At 36.9% G+C, this 23,907-nt stretch overlaps 1 protein-coding gene across 5 annotated transcripts in view; it reads left to right on the top strand.

Annotated features, from left to right (window-relative positions):
• Window positions 1-23,907, top strand: part of LOC107305936 (putative COBW domain-containing protein 7) — a 100,039-nt gene that overhangs the window by 31,310 nt on the left and 44,822 nt on the right. For 3 of the 5 annotated variants that reach the window (XR_014939812.1, XR_014939811.1, XR_014939810.1), the window contains 18 exons: window positions 62-106; window positions 651-707; window positions 1,998-2,049; window positions 2,923-2,991; window positions 3,094-5,863; window positions 6,912-6,956; window positions 7,501-7,557; window positions 8,848-8,899; window positions 9,773-9,841; window positions 9,944-12,713; window positions 13,762-13,806; window positions 14,352-14,408; window positions 15,699-15,750; window positions 16,624-16,692; window positions 16,795-19,564; window positions 20,613-20,657; window positions 21,202-21,258; window positions 22,553-22,604. The gene's annotated coding sequence lies outside the window, so the exon portion shown is untranslated. Of the gene's footprint in view, window positions 1-61; window positions 107-650; window positions 708-1,997; window positions 2,050-2,112; window positions 2,494-2,922; window positions 2,992-3,093; window positions 5,864-6,911; window positions 6,957-7,500; window positions 7,558-8,847; window positions 8,900-8,956; window positions 9,344-9,772; window positions 9,842-9,943; window positions 12,714-13,761; window positions 13,807-14,351; window positions 14,409-15,698; window positions 15,751-16,623; window positions 16,693-16,794; window positions 19,565-20,612; window positions 20,658-21,201; window positions 21,259-22,552; window positions 22,605-23,907 lie in introns of those variants that run through there. The other 2 variants (XR_014939817.1, XR_014939818.1) reach the window with 2 other exon arrangements.

Genomic DNA, 23,907 nt, shown 5'->3' with positions numbered 1-23,907 from the left:
GTTCAATTGATATATTAGAGTTGCGTTTGCACCTCATTTTGCTTTTTTCTATTTGTTTTAGGTCAATAAATGGACTTGTCGAAATTTTGGAGACACAAAGGTCGAGGTATTAGATTAACCTGTATTCCAACAAGTACCAAATCCTGTCCCACTGACATTATTTTTACCAAGCTTTCATTATGATCTGTTGGCTGTGCACATGCATACCTACCTGTACTGTGTCTTAATGTGTGCTTGTGTTCGAAGAGGTACAGAACGATTGTTCCCATCAGAGAATTAGATAACACTTAGGCATCCAATACAAATCACATCTTTCAGAAAACGTATTCTTGTGTGGTTTTTTTTTTGTTTGTTTGTTTGTTTAGTATTAATTTATTTTTTAACTGTATTCACTAAAATTCTCTTTTTATGCTCCCATATTACTGTACAGCTGAAAGCTGCTTTACTCCACGGTAGATAGCACTGACTGCTGACATCTGAAAATAGGGCTAGCTTCTGCTGCTTTGCATTGGAATAAGAGATCAGGAAAAAAAACCAACAAACATGAACAATTATTTATATGTTTAAAAATGAGTAATCGAAGCTTCAGTACACATAATTCTTACATGCAGTGAAAATACAAAGCTTTCTTTCTCTCCCTATCTGTGCAGAGTTGATCTTTCCAATGTGCCGGACCTGCATGCTTTAGACAGTCTATCTGGAATCAGGTATGGCCATAATTTCACTTTTATTAAAAGTAATGCTCATTGCATAGATACACGCATGAAGTAGGTACATTTACATTTAGGCAGAGTCTGCATCTGAATTTCTGTTGCATGTTCTAGTTCAGACACTTGTTTACAATTCTCAGTAAGAGTAAGAAGTAATAGAAAGAGGATGTTTTTCCACTTGAGATACATGCAGCAAAAGATTGTAGGGTTTGTAAAATGAAATGAGAGCCAAAGCACCCATGATTGTTTGGCGTTTTCCCCCCGTTTCCCTTGTTGAGGCTTTAAGTTGTCCATTAGTACTACTAGTAATCAATAAGATCTCAGTGCTTTTTTCTGGTTCTCTTAAAACTCAGAGGATTTAATTTTTTTCTTGCTTTACATTGTGATGAACTGGAGACCTTAGTTTTCACAGGAAACTCTGAGTTCCACAACAACCTAAGCCTTGGAAATGTTGTTCAGCGTGTTCCTGGATCCGTTATGTCCTCTGGTTCTTTTATGACTAAGAGGCTCAGCTTTAAATTAGGAAGCACTGCACAGTGTGCAGTGGGAATTAGCTTTGGGAATGAGTTAAGTAGAAAGTGGTGTATAGTATTTCACTTCATTTTATACTGCACATTTTACTCTTAGAAGCAATGGCTTTGTTCATTTTTTACTTCCTAACATAGTTTCAAAAAGTGATGCCCAACAAATCATCCCACAGATGTCAGAAGTTACTTTTTTGTTTTATAAAGATGTAAGAGTGTAAAATGTATATAGAAGTCCATGGCGACTTACTCTATGATGGTTAAAAGTTAGTAGGTCGTACTACTAGCCTTGCTGTGAAAATGGGTCTCCTAAGTCTTTCTTGTAAGACACTGACAGCTGAGTTAGAACAAAGCGTTTCTAACCATAACAGACTCTCTTGGCCCAAGGACAGCTTTAATCCAACCAGAAATGACCATCCAATAGGTCACTCCTTGCTTTATCACTCTTAGGTCAGAATTTTTTTCCAAATCTAGAAAGGAAATCCGTAATTGTTCTGTACATTACTATAGTCAAATTAGATAATTGACAGTGGAATTCCAGCAGTTAATCTGTGGCAGACTTCCTATCACAGATGATTTGAAAGATCAAACAAACATAATTAAACATAACTATTCTGAGATTAAAGCTGAATTAACAGTTGAAAATTACTTTGATAACAGCACTTTAGTTTTGGTCTGCAGTACTGAAGAGTTTGTGTAGATCTTGTTTGAGATAATGACACTGCATCCATCCAGTGCAAATGCAACATCTGCTTGTTTACAGCTTGCAGAAAAAATTGGAGAGTATGAAGACAACAGATGCACATCTCGACAAGGTAATTACAACAAGCACTGCTTCAGTCTCGCTGTTAGAAGATAGTTCAGGATAACTGCAACCATGGCATACTAATCATCTTATTTTTTCAGAAGGTTTCAGGTAGAGAATAGTATGTTTAAGATCTCTGCAATATTACACTGAATGCCATGTACTTTGATATAGATAGATAGTAAATGTATATACTGAGTTCTGCTTTCAAATATGGTTTAAGAGTTCTATTGTTGGAAACAGTGTTCTTGTACATGGAGAGCATTACTACAACAGACAAGTAATACTATTCTTTCAATATTTGTCCTTATTGAGCAATTGAGATTTGAGAATTGAGCCCTATACTTACACCTGATATTTATCCCGTAGGTCGAAATGATGTCAGTGTTTGTAGATATTGGGGAGTTGCTGTTCACAACTTTGCATTAATTAAGGTGTTAGAGAGACACATTCTGTGAGTGCTTCCCTTCGTGTTTACACAGAAAATCAACAGATCAACCTGTAACAGTGAATTAGGTTTTCCTATAAATTTGATATAATACCTACAATCGCATGTGTGCTAGAAGGTTAGGAATGTGAAATGCTTTGTTTTTCCAGATATGTAACCCAGCTTTTATTTATGTCAGGGTAGAATCTTCTCTCTTGCTCTGTGCAATAAAACAATCCTTGCATATTACAGTTTAAATTGCATTTTTATCTTCCTGATTGTGTTTTATTTAGAGAGAAAATACAGTATTTTGTCTGTTTTGTGGTTTTGATTTTTAATAAATAATTGAAGGGGAAAGGGTCTGGCCTGTCACTCCTTTAGAGTATAAGCAGTTGTGTGCTAAATGCTGCTTTTAAGCATCTATCTTGTCTGTCTTGTGTGTCTTTCCATTTACAGGACATAGTGACAGTAACACTTGAAGTCCTAGGAAATATTAAGGAAGAAAACCTTAATCTCTTTATACAGGTAAATATGAATACATCGCAGTCAAGTGCGAAATCATTGTGTCCTTTTGTAGAAAATCATCTTACGCTGTTCTGTTTGTGAAAACATTTTTCCTCTTTGTAGAATCTTGTGTGGGAAAAGAATGTGAAAGATAGGACTGGATGTACCATGGATGTCATAAGACTGAAGGTTTGCCTGAAACTTCCAACCTCTTTGTTTTGTGCTTTCCCTCTTTTTAAATGGAAAGAAACTGCAGTGTATTGTCAGCCACATACAGGTCAAAGAGCAGACAAAAGAGAGAACATCAGTTTGTCATTGATCCATGTAGAGACACTTAAATACCTGCCGGCCAATGAGACCACTCAAGGTAGCTGACAGAGAAGCAAACCACAGTACTACTTGCTGTGTAGTGAAAGGGGAGACTTGCAGTCCCAAACATGAGTGGGACAGGATGAATGATCAGGACATAAGTGAAAGGAGGTGATGTTGTTTTCCCCTCCTTTGCTCTGAAAGGTCTCATCCATTTCACCTAGATGGCTCCTTATCTAGGGATGTAGTTACAGGTTTCTGTCCATGATTACAGTTATTGGCATAATAAACAGAAGTTTAATTGAGTGTAACAATGCAGCACAGTGCTAGCTATGGTCCCCCTAAAATTTTTTGATTACATCAGGCTGCAGTTTTAAAGATGTGATTTACACATAAGTGTATTCATCCCCGTGTACGATTCATTGCATAGTTCTGAGGTGAACGTTGGTGATGCTTGAGGATATACTTTCATTTTCCTTAAACCACAAAGCTAAGTAAATGATAAAAAAGTCGATTGCATGATTAGACAAGGTCTAAGGAAAACAATCAAATGTGCTGTGATTTGTTTCCTGAGAACATATGTGTGTCACAGGCAGCAAGGTAATTATTTCTACTTCACTGGAAGAAAGGTTTATTTCTTGACAAGTAGAACAACAGCAGCATAAAGCCGGCAGTGCTGATGCACTTCAAGCTGTCTGTTGTACTCATTAGCTGTACTGCTGATTAGAAGTATGCTTCTGTTGTACTGAGCTTTGGGATCCGAGTAATATTTACATTCTATTTTAGACAGTTTTCAAGTGATGAAAACTCTTTTAGTGCAACGTTTGGCATGTGAGTTAATGGACTTAGTTTTGAAGGTATTCCATTGTTAATTCCATTGCTAGTCATTTCACCACACAGATATTTGTTCTTTCTCAGCTATTGAGAGATTCTGTTTCAAGACAGTGTAAGTGTTAAGCATGAGAACTCAGTGGGAACAGACTCAGCATTTTTGCCTATTTTACATCACCTTGGACAGGTGATGAGGCTTTCATAGAGACATATATCATACATACAATCAAAGTGGCATGGTAGGAGATGACATTTAAATTTGCACAAATAATCCAGGTAACCGTCCAAATGAGATGCTGAAGGCAGAGTATAGCAAAGTATAATTATTAATTGTAAGAATGGTTGTTACAAGAGATGACTCTGTTGCATTGTTATTTTGATCAACCTCTGCATATTTGTCAGAGGTTTTTCCCTGCTCTGTGTACTTGTAAAGTTGTTTTGTTTTTCTTTTTTTCTCCGTAAGTATTTTGTTTTTAAAGGTTTGTTTATATACTCTAACAGTTATTTTTCTGGTAAGGGACTGGTATCTATTCAAGGCAAATCTCATCAAGAGATAGTCCAAGGTGTCCATGAGCTGTATGATCTGGAAGAGACTGCAATAGAATGGAAAGAAGATGAAAAAAGAACCAATAGGTTCATTCCCAGGGTGAGAGAGTGAGGCAGACTACTACATACTGGATCGGATTAACAGCTGATGTAGTTGCCTGGAAGTAGAATAAAATGTCAGGTAACAGAGGCATCTAAGTAAAGTGTACTGAAAGAACAGACCTACAGAACAGTGAGGATTGGTAAGTGCAGAAATAGTTTTTCATTTCTAGCTTTTTCATTGATAGTTGGCCATAAAAATAGTTCCTTACAATGTAGTCACTTAAGCGGTATGAATGAAAATCATACATTGTGTAAAATGATTTTGGCATAGTTTAAATGCAAATTAATTTGAGCATTTTTTAAACATGCTTAATCCATCTGTTTTAATTATTGTCTAGCACTTGAGACAGGAGAAGCCAGAAGGCCTTGTCAATGAAGCATCTCGGTATGGATATCAAAACCACTTTTTTAATCATAGTCAGTGACTGCACTGTGCGGAAGATCATTCAAAATTGATTCTTTTTCTTTTCTAAGGTTTTCCCCTCCCTTGCTTTTAAACAAAGGTAGAAAACAAAACTTACTCTGTACTTCATTTGATCATTCTGCTTAGATATGAATTTTCTAATAAGTAGGTTGATCTGAAAATAATGCCTCCTCTTTTTTTCCATGGAAACTACAACAGATGGAGTACAAATAACAGGTTGAAAGAAGCTCAACTTTCAGCTACAAAAACAGTTTTCAGTATAGTCTCCTCACCATTAGCTATACATTTTTGCTAGCAGTGAAAAAGCCTCAGCATGCTGTGCTTGTAAACATTTCAGTGGCCATGGCTTGTCTTTCATGTCACTGGCTGCTGCTACTTATGTCTCCTGAAATGCACAAGCCACAAGTCACCTCAAGAAGCTTATACTGTAGTCATTCCATGATGTTTTAGTTGGCTGATGGTTTGGTTAATGTTTGCCTTCCTGTACTAACTAACAATCTAGTAATTTTACAGCGCTATGAGAGACATACTGCTTCTGCCTTACAAAAAACTGCTTGTTCAAGGTATTCCTTTTTTCTTTTTCCAAATGCATAGGCAGGTTGCATTAGCTGATCTTGTAATCGTCAATAAAACGGATTTGGTTTCAAGGGAAGAATTGAATAAAGTCAGACCAACTGTCAGGTATGAAATTTCTGGTATAACCGTGACATTGTACATGCTCAAATGTTATTAGAAATTAGATCTCATGATTGTTCCAACAGATCGTGTAGTGAAAAAGAGCAGTGAGAAAGCAGTGAAAAAGAGTCTGCGCCTTTCTGGAGATGTTTCCAGTGCATTTCTGTGCTTCCACAGTATTATCGGCTTGCCTAAGTAAGATTTGATGTTACCTGCTCAGAAGTGTAGAATTATAGAATAGAATCAAAGAATGCTTTTAAGTTGGAAGGAACCTTCAAGGACCATTGACTCCAACCTCTGGCTCTACTCAGGACCACCCAAAATTCCAATTCTATGTCTGAGAGCTTTCTCCAAATGTTCCTTGAACTCTGGCTGCTTGGGGCTGTTCCATGTCTACCGCCCTCTGGTGAAGAACCTTTTCCCAATACCCAACCTGACCCTCTTCTGGTGCAACTCCACACCGTTTCCTTGGCTAAATTAGGCCTAACAAATGCCTTATAATAGACCTTTGTCTTAAGTGCTCACATTCTTATACTATTGGGCAGCTGTTGCCATTTGTCTGAGTTAACTACGGGGGGCAATGTCTGCTAGTCCATACATGTTTATTAGCAAATATAAAGGGGTATGGAAGATATCTGAATAATTGTCATGGATGTAAAAGAACAAATGGGCTGAATCAAAGCAGTGTTCAAAGGTGTGTTCCATCTTTCTCAGTACCCTGACAGACAAAATGGAATATTGAGAAATACTTTGCAACGTTATTTGTGGTTCAGACTCTTGAGAATTCTTAACCTTGCAGTTTGTACTGGGAGAAGAAAAATGCTATGTTCAGTAGTAGTATTTTATTGTCAGAAGTTGTGAATTTTGACCTTGGTTCGGCTATAAAATGTCACAAAAGCAAACTTTTTCTTGATGCCTCTTGGACTGTAAAACATTGAGTAACAGTGTGAGAGATGTCGTTATGTTTCTTGTATTGCTCTACATTGTTAAATTGTTCAATCGATATATTAGAGTTGCGTTTGCACCTCATTTTGCTTTTTTCTATTTGTTTTAGGTCAATAAATGGACTTGTCGAAATTTTGGAGACACAAAGGTCGAGGTATTAGATTAACCTGTATTCCAACAAGTACCAAATCCTGTCCCACTGACATTATTTTTACCAAGCTTTCATTATGATCTGTTGGCTGTGCACATGCATACCTACCTGTACTGTGTCTTAATGTGTGCTTGTGTTCGAAGAGGTACAGAACGATTGTTCCCATCAGAGAATTAGATAACACTTAGGCATCCAATACAAATCACATCTTTCAGAAAACGTATTCTTGTGTGGTTTTTTTTTTGTTTGTTTGTTTGTTTAGTATTAATTTATTTTTTAACTGTATTCACTAAAATTCTCTTTTTATGCTCCCATATTACTGTACAGCTGAAAGCTGCTTTACTCCACGGTAGATAGCACTGACTGCTGACATCTGAAAATAGGGCTAGCTTCTGCTGCTTTGCATTGGAATAAGAGATCAGGAAAAAAAACCAACAAACATGAACAATTATTTATATGTTTAAAAATGAGTAATCGAAGCTTCAGTACACATAATTCTTACATGCAGTGAAAATACAAAGCTTTCTTTCTCTCCCTATCTGTGCAGAGTTGATCTTTCCAATGTGCCGGACCTGCATGCTTTAGACAGTCTATCTGGAATCAGGTATGGCCATAATTTCACTTTTATTAAAAGTAATGCTCATTGCATAGATACACGCATGAAGTAGGTACATTTACATTTAGGCAGAGTCTGCATCTGAATTTCTGTTGCATGTTCTAGTTCAGACACTTGTTTACAATTCTCAGTAAGAGTAAGAAGTAATAGAAAGAGGATGTTTTTCCACTTGAGATACATGCAGCAAAAGATTGTAGGGTTTGTAAAATGAAATGAGAGCCAAAGCACCCATGACTGTTTGGCGTTTTCCCCCCGTTTCCCTTGTTGAGGCTTTAAGTTGTCCATTAGTACTACTAGTAATCAATAAGATCTCAGTGCTTTTTTCTGGTTCTCTTAAAACTCAGAGGATTTAATTTTTTTCTTGCTTTACATTGTGATGAACTGGAGACCTTAGTTTTCACAGGAAACTCTGAGTTCCACAACAACCTAAGCCTTGGAAATGTTGTTCAGCGTGTTCCTGGATCCGTTATGTCCTCTGGTTCTTTTATGACTAAGAGGCTCAGCTTTAAATTAGGAAGCACTGCACAGTGTGCAGTGGGAATTAGCTTTGGGAATGAGTTAAGTAGAAAGTGGTGTATAGTATTTCACTTCATTTTATACTGCACATTTTACTCTTAGAAGCAATGGCTTTGTTCCTTTTTTACTTCCTAACATAGTTTCAAAAAGTGATGCCCAACAAATCATCCCACAGATGTCAGAAGTTACTTTTTTGTTTTATAAAGATGTAAGAGTGTAAAATGTAGATAGAAGTCCATGGCGACTTACTCTATGATGGTTAAAAGTTAGTAGGTCGTACTACTAGCCTTGCTGTGAAAATGGGTCTCCTAAGTCTTTCTTGTAAGACACTGACAGCTGAGTTAGAACAAAGCGTTTCTAACCATAACAGACTCTCTTGGCCCAAGGACAGCTTTAATCCAACCAGAAATGACCATCCAATAGGTCACTCCTTGCTTTATCACTCTTAGGTCAGAATTTTTTTCCAAATCTAGAAAGGAAATCCGTAATTGTTCTGTACATTACTATAGTCAAATTAGATAATTGACAGTGGAATTCCAGCAGTTAATCTGTGGCAGACTTCCTATCACAGATGATTTGAAAGATCAAACAAACATAATTAAACATAACTATTCTGAGATTAAAGCTGAATTAACAGTTGAAAATTACTTTGATAACAGCACTTTAGTTTTGGTCTGCAGTACTGAAGAGTTTGTGTAGATCTTGTTTGAGATAATGACACTGCATCCATCCAGTGCAAATGCAACATCTGCTTGTTTACAGCTTGCAGAAAAAATTGGAGAGTATGAAGACAACAGATGCACATCTCGACAAGGTAATTACAACAAGCACTGCTTCAGTCTTGCTGTTAGAAGATAGTTCAGGATAACTGCAACCATGGCATACTAATCATCTTATTTTTTCAGAAGGTTTCAGGTAGAGAATAGTATGTTTAAGATCTCTGCAATATTACACTGAATGCCATGTACTTTGATATAGATAGATAGTAAATGTATATACTGAGTTCTGCTTTCAAATATGGTTTAAGAGTTCTATTGTTGGAAACAGTGTTCTTGTACATGGAGAGCATTACTACAACAGACAAGTAATACTATTCTTTCAATATTTGTCCTTATTGAGCAATTGAGATTTGAGAATTGAGCCCTATACTTACACCTGATATTTATCCCGTAGGTCGAAATGATGTCAGTGTTTGTAGATATTGGGGAGTTGCTGTTCACAACTTTGCATTAATTAAGGTGTTAGAGAGACACATTCTGTGAGTGCTTCCCTTCGTTTTTACACAGAAAATCAACAGATCAACCTGTAACAGTGAATTAGGTTTTCCTATAAATTTGATATAATACCTACAATCGCATGTGTGCTAGAAGGTTAGGAATGTGAAATGCTTTGTTTTTCCAGATATGTAACCCAGCTTTTATTTATGTCAGGGTAGAATCTTCTCTCTTGCTCTGTGCAATAAAACAATCCTTGCATATTACAGTTTAAATTGCATTTTTATCTTCCTGATTGTGTTTTATTTAGAGAGAAAATACAGTATTTTGTCTGTTTTGTGGTTTTGATTTTTAATAAATAATTGAAGGGGAAAGGGTCTGGCCTGTCACTCCTTTAGAGTATAAGCAGTTGTGTGCTAAATGCTGCTTTTAAGCATCTATCTTGTCTGTCTTGTGTGTCTTTCCATTTACAGGACATAGTGACAGTAACACTTGAAGTCCTAGGAAATATTAAGGAAGAAAACCTTAATCTCTTTATACAGGTAAATATGAATACATCGCAGTCAAGTGCGAAATCATTGTGTCCTTTTGTAGAAAATCATCTTACGCTGTTCTGTTTGTGAAAACATTTTTCCTCTTTGTAGAATCTTGTGTGGGAAAAGAATGTGAAAGATAGGACTGGATGTACCATGGATGTCATAAGACTGAAGGTTTGCCTGAAACTTCCAACCTCTTTGTTTTGTGCTTTCCCTCTTTTTAAATGGAAAGAAACTGCAGTGTATTGTCAGCCACATACAGGTCAAAGAGCAGACAAAAGAGAGAACATCAGTTTGTCATTGATCCATGTAGAGACACTTAAATACCTGCCGGCCAATGAGACCACTCAAGGTAGCTGACAGAGAAGCAAACCACAGTACTACTTGCTGTGTAGTGAAAGGGGAGACTTGCAGTCCCAAACATGAGTGGGACAGGATGAATGATCAGGACATAAGTGAAAGGAGGTGATGTTGTTTTCCCCTCCTTTGCTCTGAAAGGTCTCATCCATTTCACCTAGATGGCTCCTTATCTAGGGATGTAGTTACAGGTTTCTGTCCATGATTACAGTTATTGGCATAATAAACAGAAGTTTAACTGAGTGTAACAATGCAGCACAGTGCTAGCTATGGTCCCCCTAAAATTTTTTGATTACATCAGGCTGCAGTTTTAAAGATGTGATTTACACATAAGTGTATTCATCCCCGTGTACGATTCATTGCATAGTTCTGAGGTGAACGTTGGTGATGCTTGAGGATATACTTTCATTTTCCTTAAACCACAAAGCTAAGTAAATGATAAAAAAGTCGATTGCATGATTAGACAAGGTCTAAGGAAAACAATCAAATGTGCTGTGATTTGTTTCCTGAGAACATATGTGTGTCACAGGCAGCAAGGTAATTATTTCTACTTCACTGGAAGAAAGGTTTATTTCTTGACAAGTAGAACAACAGCAGCATAAAGCCGGCAGTGCTGATGCACTTCAAGCTGTCTGTTGTACTCATTAGCTGTACTGCTGATTAGAAGTATGCTTCTGTTGTACTGAGCTTTGGGATCCGAGTAATATTTACATTCTATTTTAGACAGTTTTCAAGTGATGAAAACTCTTTTAGTGCAACGTTTGGCATGTGAGTTAATGGACTTAGTTTTGAAGGTATTCCATTGTTAATTCCATTGCTAGTCATTTCACCACACAGATATTTGTTCTTTCTCAGCTATTGAGAGATTCTGTTTCAAGACAGTGTAAGTGTTAAGCATGAGAACTCAGTGGGAACAGACTCAGCATTTTTGCCTATTTTACATCACCTTGGACAGGTGATGAGGCTTTCATAGAGACATATATCATACATACAATCAAAGTGGCATGGTAGGAGATGACATTTAAATTTGCACAAATAATCCAGGTAACCGTCCAAATGAGATGCTGAAGGCAGAGTATAGCAAAGTATAATTATTAATTGTAAGAATGGTTGTTACAAGAGATGACTCTGTTGCATTGTTATTTTGATCAACCTCTGCATATTTGTCAGAGGTTTTTCCCTGCTCTGTGTACTTGTAAAGTTGTTTTGTTTTTCTTTTTTTCTCCGTAAGTATTTTGTTTTTAAAGGTTTGTTTATATACTCTAACAGTTATTTTTCTGGTAAGGGACTGGTATCTATTCAAGGCAAATCTCATCAAGAGATAGTCCAAGGTGTCCATGAGCTGTATGATCTGGAAGAGACTGCAATAGAATGGAAAGAAGATGAAAAAAGAACCAATAGGTTCATTCCCAGGGTGAGAGAGTGAGGCAGACTACTACATACTGGATCGGATTAACAGCTGATGTAGTTGCCTGGAAGTAGAATAAAATGTCAGGTAACAGAGGCATCTAAGTAAAGTGTACTGAAAGAACAGACCTACAGAACAGTGAGGATTGGTAAGTGCAGAAATAGTTTTTCATTTCTAGCTTTTTCATTGATAGTTGGCCATAAAAATAGTTCCTTACAATGTAGTCACTTAAGCGGTATGAATGAAAATCATACATTGTGTAAAATGATTTTGGCATAGTTTAAATGCAAATTAATTTGAGCATTTTTTAAACATGCTTAATCCATCTGTTTTAATTATTGTCTAGCACTTGAGACAGGAGAAGCCAGAAGGCCTTGTCAATGAAGCATCTCGGTATGGATATCAAAACCACTTTTTTAATCATAGTCAGTGACTGCACTGTGCGGAAGATCATTCAAAATTGATTCTTTTTCTTTTCTAAGGTTTTCCCCTCCCTTGCTTTTAAACAAAGGTAGAAAACAAAACTTACTCTGTACTTCATTTGATCATTCTGCTTAGATATGAATTTTCTAATAAGTAGGTTGATCTGAAAATAATGCCTCCTCTTTTTTTCCATGGAAACTACAACAGATGGAGTACAAATAACAGGTTGAAAGAAGCTCAACTTTCAGCTACAAAAACAGTTTTCAGTATAGTCTCCTCACCATTAGCTATACATTTTTGCTAGCAGTGAAAAAGCCTCAGCATGCTGTGCTTGTAAACATTTCAGTGGCCATGGCTTGTCTTTCATGTCACTGGCTGCTGCTACTTATGTCTCCTGAAATGCACAAGCCACAAGTCACCTCAAGAAGCTTATACTGTAGTCATTCCATGATGTTTTAGTTGGCTGATGGTTTGGTTAATGTTTGCCTTCCTGTACTAACTAACAATCTAGTAATTTTACAGCGCTATGAGAGACATACTGCTTCTGCCTTACAAAAAACTGCTTGTTCAAGGTATTCCTTTTTTCTTTTTCCAAATGCATAGGCAGGTTGCATTAGCTGATCTTGTAATCGTCAATAAAACGGATTTGGTTTCAAGGGAAGAATTGAATAAAGTCAGACCAACTGTCAGGTATGAAATTTCTGGTATAACCGTGACATTGTACATGCTCAAATGTTATTAGAAATTAGATCTCATGATTGTTCCAACAGATCGTGTAGTGAAAAAGAGCAGTGAGAAAGCAGTGAAAAAGAGTCTGCGCCTTTCTGGAGATGTTTCCAGTGCATTTCTGTGCTTCCACAGTATTATCGGCTTGCCTAAGTAAGATTTGATGTTACCTGCTCAGAAGTGTAGAATTATAGAATAGAATCAAAGAATGCTTTTAAGTTGGAAGGAACCTTCAAGGACCATTGACTCCAACCTCTGGCTCTACTCAGGACCACCCAAAATTCCAATTCTATGTCTGAGAGCTTTCTCCAAATGTTCCTTGAACTCTGGCTGCTTGGGGCTGTTCCATGTCTACCGCCCTCTGGTGAAGAACCTTTTCCCAATACCCAACCTGACCCTCTTCTGGTGCAACTCCACACCGTTTCCTTGGCTAAATTAGGCCTAACAAATGCCTTATAATAGACCTTTGTCTTAAGTGCTCACATTCTTATACTATTGGGCAGCTGTTGCCATTTGTCTGAGTTAACTACGGGGGGCAATGTCTGCTAGTCCATACATGTTTATTAGCAAATATAAAGGGGTATGGAAGATATCTGAATAATTGTCATGGATGTAAAAGAACAAATGGGCTGAATCAAAGCAGTGTTCAAAGGTGTGTTCCATCTTTCTCAGTACCCTGACAGACAAAATGGAATATTGAGAAATACTTTGCAACGTTATTTGTGGTTCAGACTCTTGAGAATTCTTAACCTTGCAGTTTGTACTGGGAGAAGAAAAATGCTATGTTCAGTAGTAGTATTTTATTGTCAGAAGTTGTGAATTTTGACCTTGGTTCGGCTATAAAATGTCACAAAAGCAAACTTTTTCTTGATGCCTCTTGGACTGTAAAACATTGAGTAACAGTGTGAGAGATGTCGTTATGTTTCTTGTATTGCTCTACATTGTTAAATTGTTCAATCGATATATTAGAGTTGCGTTTGCACCTCATTTTGCTTTTTTCTATTTGTTTTAGGTCAATAAATGGACTTGTCGAAATTTTGGAGACACAAAGGTCGAGGTATTAGATTAACCTGTATTCCAACAAGTACCAAATCCTGTCCCACTGACATTATTTTTACCAAGCTTTCATTATGATCTGTTGGCTGTGCACATGCATACCTACCTGTACTGTGTTTTAATGTGTGCTTGTGTTCGAAGAGGTACAGAACGATTGTTCCCATCAGAGAATTAGATAACACTTAGGCATCCAATACAAATCACATCTTTCAGAAAACGTATTCTTGTGTGGTTTTTTTTTTTGTTTGTTTGTTTGTTTAGTATTAATTTATTTTTTAACTGTATTCACTAAAATTCTCTTTTTATGCTCCCATATTACTGTACAGCTGAAAGCTGCTTTACTCCACGGTAGATAGCACTGACTGCTGACATCTGAAAATAGGGCTAGCTTCTGCTGCTTTGCATTGGAATAAGAGATCAGGAAAAAAAACCAACAAACATGAACAATTATTTATATGTTTAAAAATGAGTAATCGAAGCTTCAGTACACATAATTCTTACATGCAGTGAAAATACAAAGCTTTCTTTCTCTCCCTATCTGTGCAGAGTTGATCTTTCCAATGTGCCGGACCTGCATGCTTTAGACAGTCTATCTGGAATCAGGTATGGCCATAATTTCACTTTTATTAAAAGTAATGCTCATTGCATAGATACACGCATGAAGTAGGTACATTTACATTTAGGCAGAGTCTGCATCTGAATTTCTGTTGCATGTTCTAGTTCAGACACTTGTTTACAATTCTCAGTAAGAGTAAGAAGTAATAGAAAGAGGATGTTTTTCCACTTGAGATACATGCAGCAAAAGATTGTAGGGTTTGTAAAATGAAATGAGAGCCAAAGCACCCATGACTGTTTGGCGTTTTCCCCCCGTTTCCCTTGTTGAGGCTTTAAGTTGTCCATTAGTACTACTAGTAATCAATAAGATCTCAGTGCTTTTTTCTGGTTCTCTTAAAACTCAGAGGATTTAATTTTTTTCTTGCTTTACATTGTGATGAACTGGAGACCTTAGTTTTCACAGGAAACTCTGAGTTCCACAACAACCTAAGCCTTGGAAATGTTGTTCAGCGTGTTCCTGGATCCGTTATGTCCTCTGGTTCTTTTATGACTAAGAGGCTCAGCTTTAAATTAGGAAGCACTGCACAGTGTGCAGTGGGAATTAGCTTTGGGAATGAGTTAAGTAGAAAGTGGTGTATAGTATTTCACTTCATTTTATACTGCACATTTTACTCTTAGAAGCAATGGCTTTGTTCATTTTTTACTTCCTAACATAGTTTCAAAAAGTGATGCCCAACAAATCATCCCACAGATGTCAGAAGTTACTTTTTTGTTTTATAAAGATGTAAGAGTGTAAAATGTATATAGAAGTCCATGGCGACTTACTCTATGATGGTTAAAAGTTAGTAGGTCGTACTACTAGCCTTGCTGTGAAAATGGGTCTCCTAAGTCTTTCTTGTAAGACACTGACAGCTGAGTTAGAACAAAGCGTTTCTAACCATAACAGACTCTCTTGGCCCAAGGACAGCTTTAATCCAACCAGAAATGACCATCCAATAGGTCACTCCTTGCTTTATCACTCTTAGGTCAGAATTTTTTTCCAAATCTAGAAAGGAAATCCGTAATTGTTCTGTACATTACTATAGTCAAATTAGATAATTGACAGTGGAATTCCAGCAGTTAATCTGTGGCAGACTTCCTATCACAGATGATTTGAAAGATCAAACAAACATAATTAAACATAACTATTCTGAGATTAAAGCTGAATTAACAGTTGAAAATTACTTTGATAACAGCACTTTAGTTTTGGTCTGCAGTACTGAAGAGTTTGTGTAGATCTTGTTTGAGATAATGACACTGCATCCATCCAGTGCAAATGCAACATCTGCTTGTTTACAGCTTGCAGAAAAAATTGGAGAGTATGAAGACAACAGATGCACATCTCGACAAGGTAATTACAACAAGCACTGCTTCAGTCTCGCTGTTAGAAGATAGTTCAGGATAACTGCAACCATGGCATACTAATCATCTTATTTTTTCAGAAGGTTTCAGGTAGAGAATAGTATGTTTAAGATCTCTGCAATATTACACTGAATGCCATGTACTTTGATATAGATAGATAGTAAATGTATATACTGAGTTCTGCTTTCAAATATGGTTTAAGAGTTCTATTGTTGGAAACAGTGTTCTTGTACATGGAGAGCATTACTACAACAGACAAGTAATACTATTCTTTCAATATTTGTCCTTATTGAGCAATTGAGATTTGAGAATTGAGCCCTATACTTACACCTGATATTTATCCCGTAGGTCGAAATGATGTCAGTGTTTGTAGATATTGGGGAGTTGCTGTTCACAACTTTGCATTAATTAAGGTGTTAGAGAGACACATTCTGTGAGTGCTTCCCTTCGTTTTTACACAGAAAATCAACAGATCAACCTGTAACAGTGAATTAGGTTTTCCTATAAATTTGATATAATACCTACAATCGCATGTGTGCTAGAAGGTTAGGAATGTGAAATGCTTTGTTTTTCCAGATATGTAACCCAGCTTTTATTTATGTCAGGGTAGAATCTTCTCTCTTGCTCTGTGCAATAAAACAATCCTTGCATATTACAGTTTAAATTGCATTTTTATCTTCCTGATTGTGTTTTATTTAGAGAGAAAATACAGTATTTTGTCTGTTTTGTGGTTTTGATTTTTAATAAATAATTGAAGGGGAAAGGGTCTGGCCTGTCACTCCTTTAGAGTATAAGCAGTTGTGTGCTAAATGCTGCTTTTAAGCATCTATCTTGTCTGTCTTGTGTGTCTTTCCATTTACAGGACATAGTGACAGTAACACTTGAAGTCCTAGGAAATATTAAGGAAGAAAACCTTAATCTCTTTATACAGGTAAATATGAATACATCGCAGTCAAGTGCGAAATCATTGTGTCCTTTTGTAGAAAATCATCTTACGCTGTTCTGTTTGTGAAAACATTTTTCCTCTTTGTAGAATCTTGTGTGGGAAAAGAATGTGAAAGATAGGACTGGATGTACCATGGATGTCATAAGACTGAAGGTTTGCCTGAAACTTCCAACCTCTTTGTTTTGTGCTTTCCCTCTTTTTAAATGGAAAGAAACTGCAGTGTATTGTCAGCCACATACAGGTCAAAGAGCAGACAAAAGAGAGAACATCAGTTTGTCATTGATCCATGTAGAGACACTTAAATACCTGCCGGCCAATGAGACCACTCAAGGTAGCTGACAGAGAAGCAAACCACAGTACTACTTGCTGTGTAGTGAAAGGGGAGACTTGCAGTCCCAAACATGAGTGGGACAGGATGAATGATCAGGACATAAGTGAAAGGAGGTGATGTTGTTTTCCCCTCCTTTGCTCTGAAAGGTCTCATCCATTTCACCTAGATGGCTCCTTATCTAGGAATGTAGTTACAGGTTTCTGTCCATGATTACAGTTATTGGCATAATAAACAGAAGTTTAATTGAGTGTAACAATGCAGCACAGTGCTAGCTATGGTCCCCCTAAAATTTTTTGATTACATCAGGCTGCAGTTTTAAAGATGTGATTTACACATAAGTGTATTCATCCCCGTGTACGATTCATTGCATAGTTCTGAGGTGAACGTTGGTGATGCTTGAGGATATACTTTCATTTTCCTTAAACCACAAAGCTAAGTAAATGATAAAAAAGTCGATTGCATGATTAGACAAGGTCTAAGGAAAACAATCAAATGTGCTGTGATTTGTTTCCTGAGAACATATGTGTGTCACAGGCAGCAAGGTAATTATTTCTACTTCACTGGAAGAAAGGTTTATTTCTTGACAAAAAGAACAACAGCAGCATAAAGCCGGCAGTGCTGATGCACTTCAAGCTGTCTGTTGTACTCATTAGCTGTACTGCTGATTAGAAGTATGCTTCTGTTGTACTGAGCTTTGGGATCCGAGTAATATTTACATTCTATTTTAGACAGTTTTCAAGTGATGAAAACTCTTTTAGTGCAACGTTTGGCATGTGAGTTAATGGACTTAGTTTTGAAGGTATTCCATTGTTAATTCCATTGCTAGTCATTTCACCACACAGATATTTGTTCTTTCTCAGCTATTGAGAGATTCTGTTTCAAGACAGTGTAAGTGTTAAGCATGAGAACTCAGTGGGAACAGACTCAGCATTTTTGCCTATTTTACATCACCTTGGACAGGTGATGAGGCTTTCATAGAGACATATATCATACATACAATCAAAGTGGCATGGTAGGAGATGACATTTAAATTTGCACAAATAATCCAGGTAACCGTCCAAATGAGATGCTGAAGGCAGAGTATAGCAAAGTATAATTATTAATTGTAAGAATGGTTGTTACAAGAGATGACTCTGTTGCATTGTTATTTTGATCAACCTCTGCATATTTGTCAGAGGTTTTTCCCTGCTCTGTGTACTTGTAAAGTTGTTTTGTTTTTCTTTTTTTCTCCGTAAGTATTTTGTTTTTAAAGGTTTGTTTATATACTCTAACAGTTATTTTTCTGGTAAGGGACTGGTATCTATTCAAGGCAAATCTCATCAAGAGATAGTCCAAGGTGTCCATGAGCTGTATGATCTGGAAGAGACTGCAATAGAATGGAAAGAAGATGAAAAAAGAACCAATAGGTTCATTCCCAGGGTGAGAGAGTGAGGCAGACTACTACATACTGGATCGGATTAACAGCTGATGTAGTTGCCTGGAAGTAGAATAAAATGTCAGGTAACAGAGGCATCTAAGTAAAGTGTACTGAAAGAACAGACCTACAGAACAGTGAGGATTGGTAAGTGCAGAAATAGTTTTTCATTTCTAGCTTTTTCATTGATAGTTGGCCATAAAAATAGTTCCTTACAATGTAGTCACTTAAGCGGTATGAATGAAAATCATACATTGTGTAAAATGATTTTGGCATAGTTTAAATGCAAATTAATTTGAGCATTTTTTAAACATGCTTAATCCATCTGTTTTAATTATTGTCTAGCACTTGAGACAGGAGAAGCCAGAAGGCCTTGTCAATGAAGCATCTCGGTATGGATATCAAAACCACTTTTTTAATCATAGTCAGTGACTGCACTGTGCGGAAGATCATTCAAAATTGATTCTTTTTCTTTTCTAAGGTTTTCCCCTCCCTTGCTTTTAAACAAAGGTAGAAAACAAAACTTACTCTGTACTTCATTTGATCATTCTGCTTAGATATGAATTTTCTAATAAGTAGGTTGATCTGAAAATAATGCCTCCTCTTTTTTTCCATGGAAACTACAACAGATGGAGTACAAATAACAGGTTGAAAGAAGCTCAACTTTCAGCTACAAAAACAGTTTTCAGTATAGTCTCCTCACCATTAGCTATACATTTTTGCTAGCAGTGAAAAAGCCTCAGCATGCTGTGCTTGTAAACATTTCAGTGGCCATGGCTTGTCTTTCATGTCACTGGCTGCTGCTACTTATGTCTCCTGAAATGCACAAGCCACAAGTCACCTCAAGAAGCTAATACTGTAGTCATTCCATGATGTTTTAGTTGGCTGATGGTTTGGTTAATGTTTGCCTTCCTGTACTAACTAACAATCTAGTAATTTTACAGCGCTATGAGAGACATACTGCTTCTGCCTTACAAAAAACTGCTTGTTCAAGGTATTCCTTTTTTCTTTTTCCAAATGCATAGGCAGGTTGCATTAGCTGATCTTGTAATCGTCAATAAAACGGATTTGGTTTCAAGGGAAGAATTGAATAAAGTCAGACCAACTGTCAGGTATGAAATTTCTGGTATAACCGTGACATTGTACATGCTCAAATGTTATTAGAAATTAGATCTCATGATTGTTCCAACAGATCGTGTAGTGAAAAAGAGCAGTGAGAAAGCAGTGAAAAAGAGTCTGCGCCTTTCTGGAGATGTTTCCAGTGCATTTCTGTGCTTCCACAGTATTATCGGCTTGCCTAAGTAAGATTTGATGTTACCTGCTCAGAAGTGTAGAATTATAGAATAGAATCCAAGAATGCTCTTAAGTTGGAAGGAACCTTCAAGGACCATTGACTCCAACCTCTGGCTCTACTCAGGACCACCCAAAATTCCAATTCTATGTCTGAGAGCTTTCTCCAAATGTTCCTTGAACTCTGGCTGCTTGGGGCTGTTCCATGTCTACCGCCCTCTGGTGAAGAACCTTTTCCCAATACCCAACCTGACCCTCTTCTGGTGCAACTCCACACCGTTTCCTTGGCTAAATTAGGCCTAACAAATGCCTTATAATAGACCTTTGTCTTAAGTGCTCACATTCTTATACTATTGGGCAGCTGTTGCCATTTGTCTGAGTTAACTACGGGGGGCAATGTCTGCTAGTCCATACATGTTTATTAGCAAATATAAAGGGGTATGGAAGATATCTGAATAATTGTCATGGATGTAAAAGAACAAATGGGCTGAATCAAAGCAGTGTTCAAAGGTGTGTTCCATCTTTCTCAGTACCCTGACAGACAAAATGGAATATTGAGAAATACTTTGCAATGTTATTTGTGGTTCAGACTCTTGAGAATTCTTAACCTTGCAGCTTGTACTGAGAGAAGAAAAATGCTCTGTTCAGTAGTAATATTTTATTGTCAGAAGTTGTGAATTTTGACCTTGGTTCGGCTATAAAATGTCACAAAAGCAAACTTTTTCTTGATGCCTCTTGGACTGTAAAACATTGAGTAACAGTGTGAGAGATGTCGTTATGTTTCTTGTATTGCTCTACATTGTTAAATTGTTCAATCGATATATTAGAGTTGCGTTTGCACCTCATTTTGCTTTTTTCTATTTGTTTTAGGTCAATAAATGGACTTGTCGAAATTTTGGAGACACAAAGGTCGAGGTATTAGATTAACCTGTATTCCAACAAGTACCAAATCCTGTCCCACTGACATTATTTTTACAAAGCTTTCATTATGATCTGTTGGCTGTGCACATGCATACCTACCTGTACTGTGTTTTAATGTGTGCTTGTGTTCGAAGAGGTACAGAACGATTGTTCCCATCAGAGAATTAGATAACACTTAGGCATCCAATACAAATCACATCTTTCAGAAAACGGATTCTTGTGTGGTGTTTTTTTTGTTTGTTTGTTTGTTTAGTATTAATTTATTTTTTAACTGTATTCACTAAAATTCTCTTTTTATGCTCCCATATTACTGTACAGCTGAAAGCTGCTTTACTCCATGGTAGACAGCACTGACTGCTGACATGTGAAAATAGGGCTAGCTTCTGCTGCTTTGCATTGGAATAAGAGATCAGGAAAAAAAACCAACAAACATGAACAATTATTTATATGTTTAAAAATGAGTAATCGAAGCTTCAGTACACATAATTCTTACATGCAGTGAAAATACAAAGCTTTCTTTCTCTCCCTATCTGTGCAGAGTTGATCTTTCCAATGTGCCGGACCTGCATGCTTTAGACAGTCTATCTGGAATCAGGTATGGCCATAATTTCACTTTTATTAAAAGTAATGCTCATTGCATAGATACACGCATGAAGTAGGTACATTTACATTTAGGCAGAGTCTGCATCTGAATTTCTGTTGCATGTTCTAGTTCAGACACTTGTTTACAATTCTCAGTAAGAGTAAGAAGTAATAGAAAGAGGATGTTTTTCCACTTGAGATACATGCAGCAAAAGATTGTAGGGTTTGTAAAATGAAATGAGAGCCAAAGCACCCATGATTGTTTGGCGTTTTCCCCCCGTTTCCCTTGTTGAGGCTTTAAGTTGTCCATTAGTACTACTAGTAATCAATAAGATCTCAGTGCTTTTTTCTGGTTCTCTTAAAACTCAGAGGATTTAATTTTTTTCTTGCTTTACATTGTGATGAACTGGAGACCTTAGTTGTCTCAGGAAACTCTGAGTTCCACAACAACCTAAGCCTTGGAAATGTTGTTCAGCGTGTTCCTGGATCCGTTATGTCCTCTGGTTCTTTTATGACTAAGAGGCTCAGCTTTAAATTAGGAAGCACTGCACAGTGTGCAGTGGGAATTAGCTTTGGGAATGAGTTAAGTAGAAAGTGGTGTATAGTATTTCACTTCATTTTATACTGCACATTTTACTCTTAGAAGCAATGGCTTTGTTCATTTTTTACTTCCTAACATAGTTTCAAAAAGTGGTGCCCAACAAATCATCCCACAGATGTCAGAAGTTACTTTTTTGTTTTATAAAGATGTAAGAGTGTAAAATGTATATAGAAGTCCATGGCGACTTACTCTGTGATGCTTAAAAGTTAATAGGAGGGTCGTACTACTAGCCTTGTTGTGAAGATGGGTCTCCTAAGTCTTTCTTGTAAGACACTGACAGCTGAGTTAGAACAGAGCGTTTCTAACCATAACAGACTCTCTTGGCCCAAGGACAGCTTTAATCCAACCAGAAATGACCATCCAATAGGTCACTCCTTGCTTTCTCACTCTTAGGTCAGAATTTTTTTCCTAATCTAGAAAGGAAATCCGTAATTGTTCTGTACATTACTATAGTCAAATTAGATAATTGACAGTGGAATTCCAGCAGTTAAGCTGTGGCAGACTTCCTATCACAGATCATTTGAAAGATCAAACAAACATAATTAAACATAACTATTCTGAGATTAAAGCTGAATTAACAGTTGAAAATTACTTTGATAACAGCACTTTAGTTTTGGTCTGCAGTACTGAAGAGTTTGTGTAGATCTTGTTTGAGATAATGACATTGCATCCATCCAGTGCAAATGCAACATCTGCTTGTTTACAGCTTGCAGAAAAAATTGGAGAGTATGAAGACAACAGATGCACATCTCGACAAGGTAATTACAACAAGCACTGCTTCAGTCTCGCTGTTAGAAGCTAGTTCAGGATAACTGCAACCATGGCATACTAATCATCTTATTTTTTCAGAAGGTTTCAGGTAGAGAATAGTATGTTTAAGATCTCTGCAATATTACCCTGAATGCCATGTACTTTGATACAGATAGATAGTAAATGTATATACTGAGTTCTGCTTTCAAATATGGCTTAAGAGTAATTCACAACATCCTTCTCTCCACATTGGGAAGATATAAATTTGATTGGTGAACTTTTCTATGAATGAAGAATTGGATGTAGGATTGGGTCCAGAGACAGCTTGTCAGTGGCTCAATGTCTGGATGGAGTTTGGTGATGATTTGTGCCCGCTCTACAAAACTGACAGAACAACACCGTTTTTATCAGGACACACTCTGTAAGATTTACTTTTTCTTTAATTATTTATTTTTTAATTTTTTTCCTTTGCCAAAGAAAAGTGGGAGTGTCATCAGCTTTTCCATAGCACAGGATCAGCTTTAGTCAAGGTCTCTTCTCTTTTCTCTTCTTTTCTCTTTTCTCTTCTTTTCTCTTCTTTTCTCTTCTTTTCTTTTCTTTTCTTTTCTTTTCTTTTCTTTTCTTTTCTTTTTTCTTTCTTTTCTTTTCTTTTCTTTTCTTTTCTCTTCTCTTCTCTTCTCTTCTCTTCTCTTCTCTTCTCTTCTCTTCTCTTCTCTTCTCTTCTCTTCTCTTTTCTTTTCTTTTCTTTTCTTTTCTTTTCTTTTCTTTTCTTTTCTTTTCTTTTCTTTTCTTTTCTTTTCTTTTCTTTTCTTTTCTTTTCTTCTTTTCTTTCTTTCCTTTATTTTCCTTTTATTTTCCTTTTCTTCTCTTCTCTTCTCTTCTCTTCTCTTCTCTTCTCTTCTCTTCTCTTCTCTTCTCTTCTCTTCTCTTCTCTTCTCTTCTCTTCTCTTCTCTTCTCTTCTCTCTCTCTCTCTTCTCTTCTCTTTTCTCTTCTCTCTTCTCTACTTTTCTCTACTTTTCTTCTCTTTTCCCCTTTCCTTTCCTTTCCTTTCCTTTCCCTTTCCTTTCCTTTCCTTTCCTTTCCTTTCCTTTCCTTTCCTTTCCTTTCCTTTCCTTTCCTTTCCTTTCCTTTCCTTTCCTTTCCTTTCCTTTCCTTTCCTTTCCTTTCCTTTCCTTTCCTTTCCTTTCCTTTCCTTTCCTTTCCTTTTTTCTTTTCTTTTCTTCCCTTCCCTTCCCTTCCCTTCCCTTCCCTTCCCTTCCCTTCCCTTCCCTTCCCTTCCCTTCCCTTCCCTTCCCTTCCCTTCCCTTCCC

This window comes from Coturnix japonica, chromosome Z (genome assembly GCF_054131305.1).
Source record: "Coturnix japonica strain WE chromosome Z, WE-NBRP24, whole genome shotgun sequence".
In the NCBI taxonomy this organism is placed as follows: Eukaryota; Metazoa; Chordata; class Aves; order Galliformes; family Phasianidae; genus Coturnix; species Coturnix japonica.
Note: the sequence above shows the minus strand (reverse complement) of the source record. Positions and strands in the feature narration are given on the sequence as shown.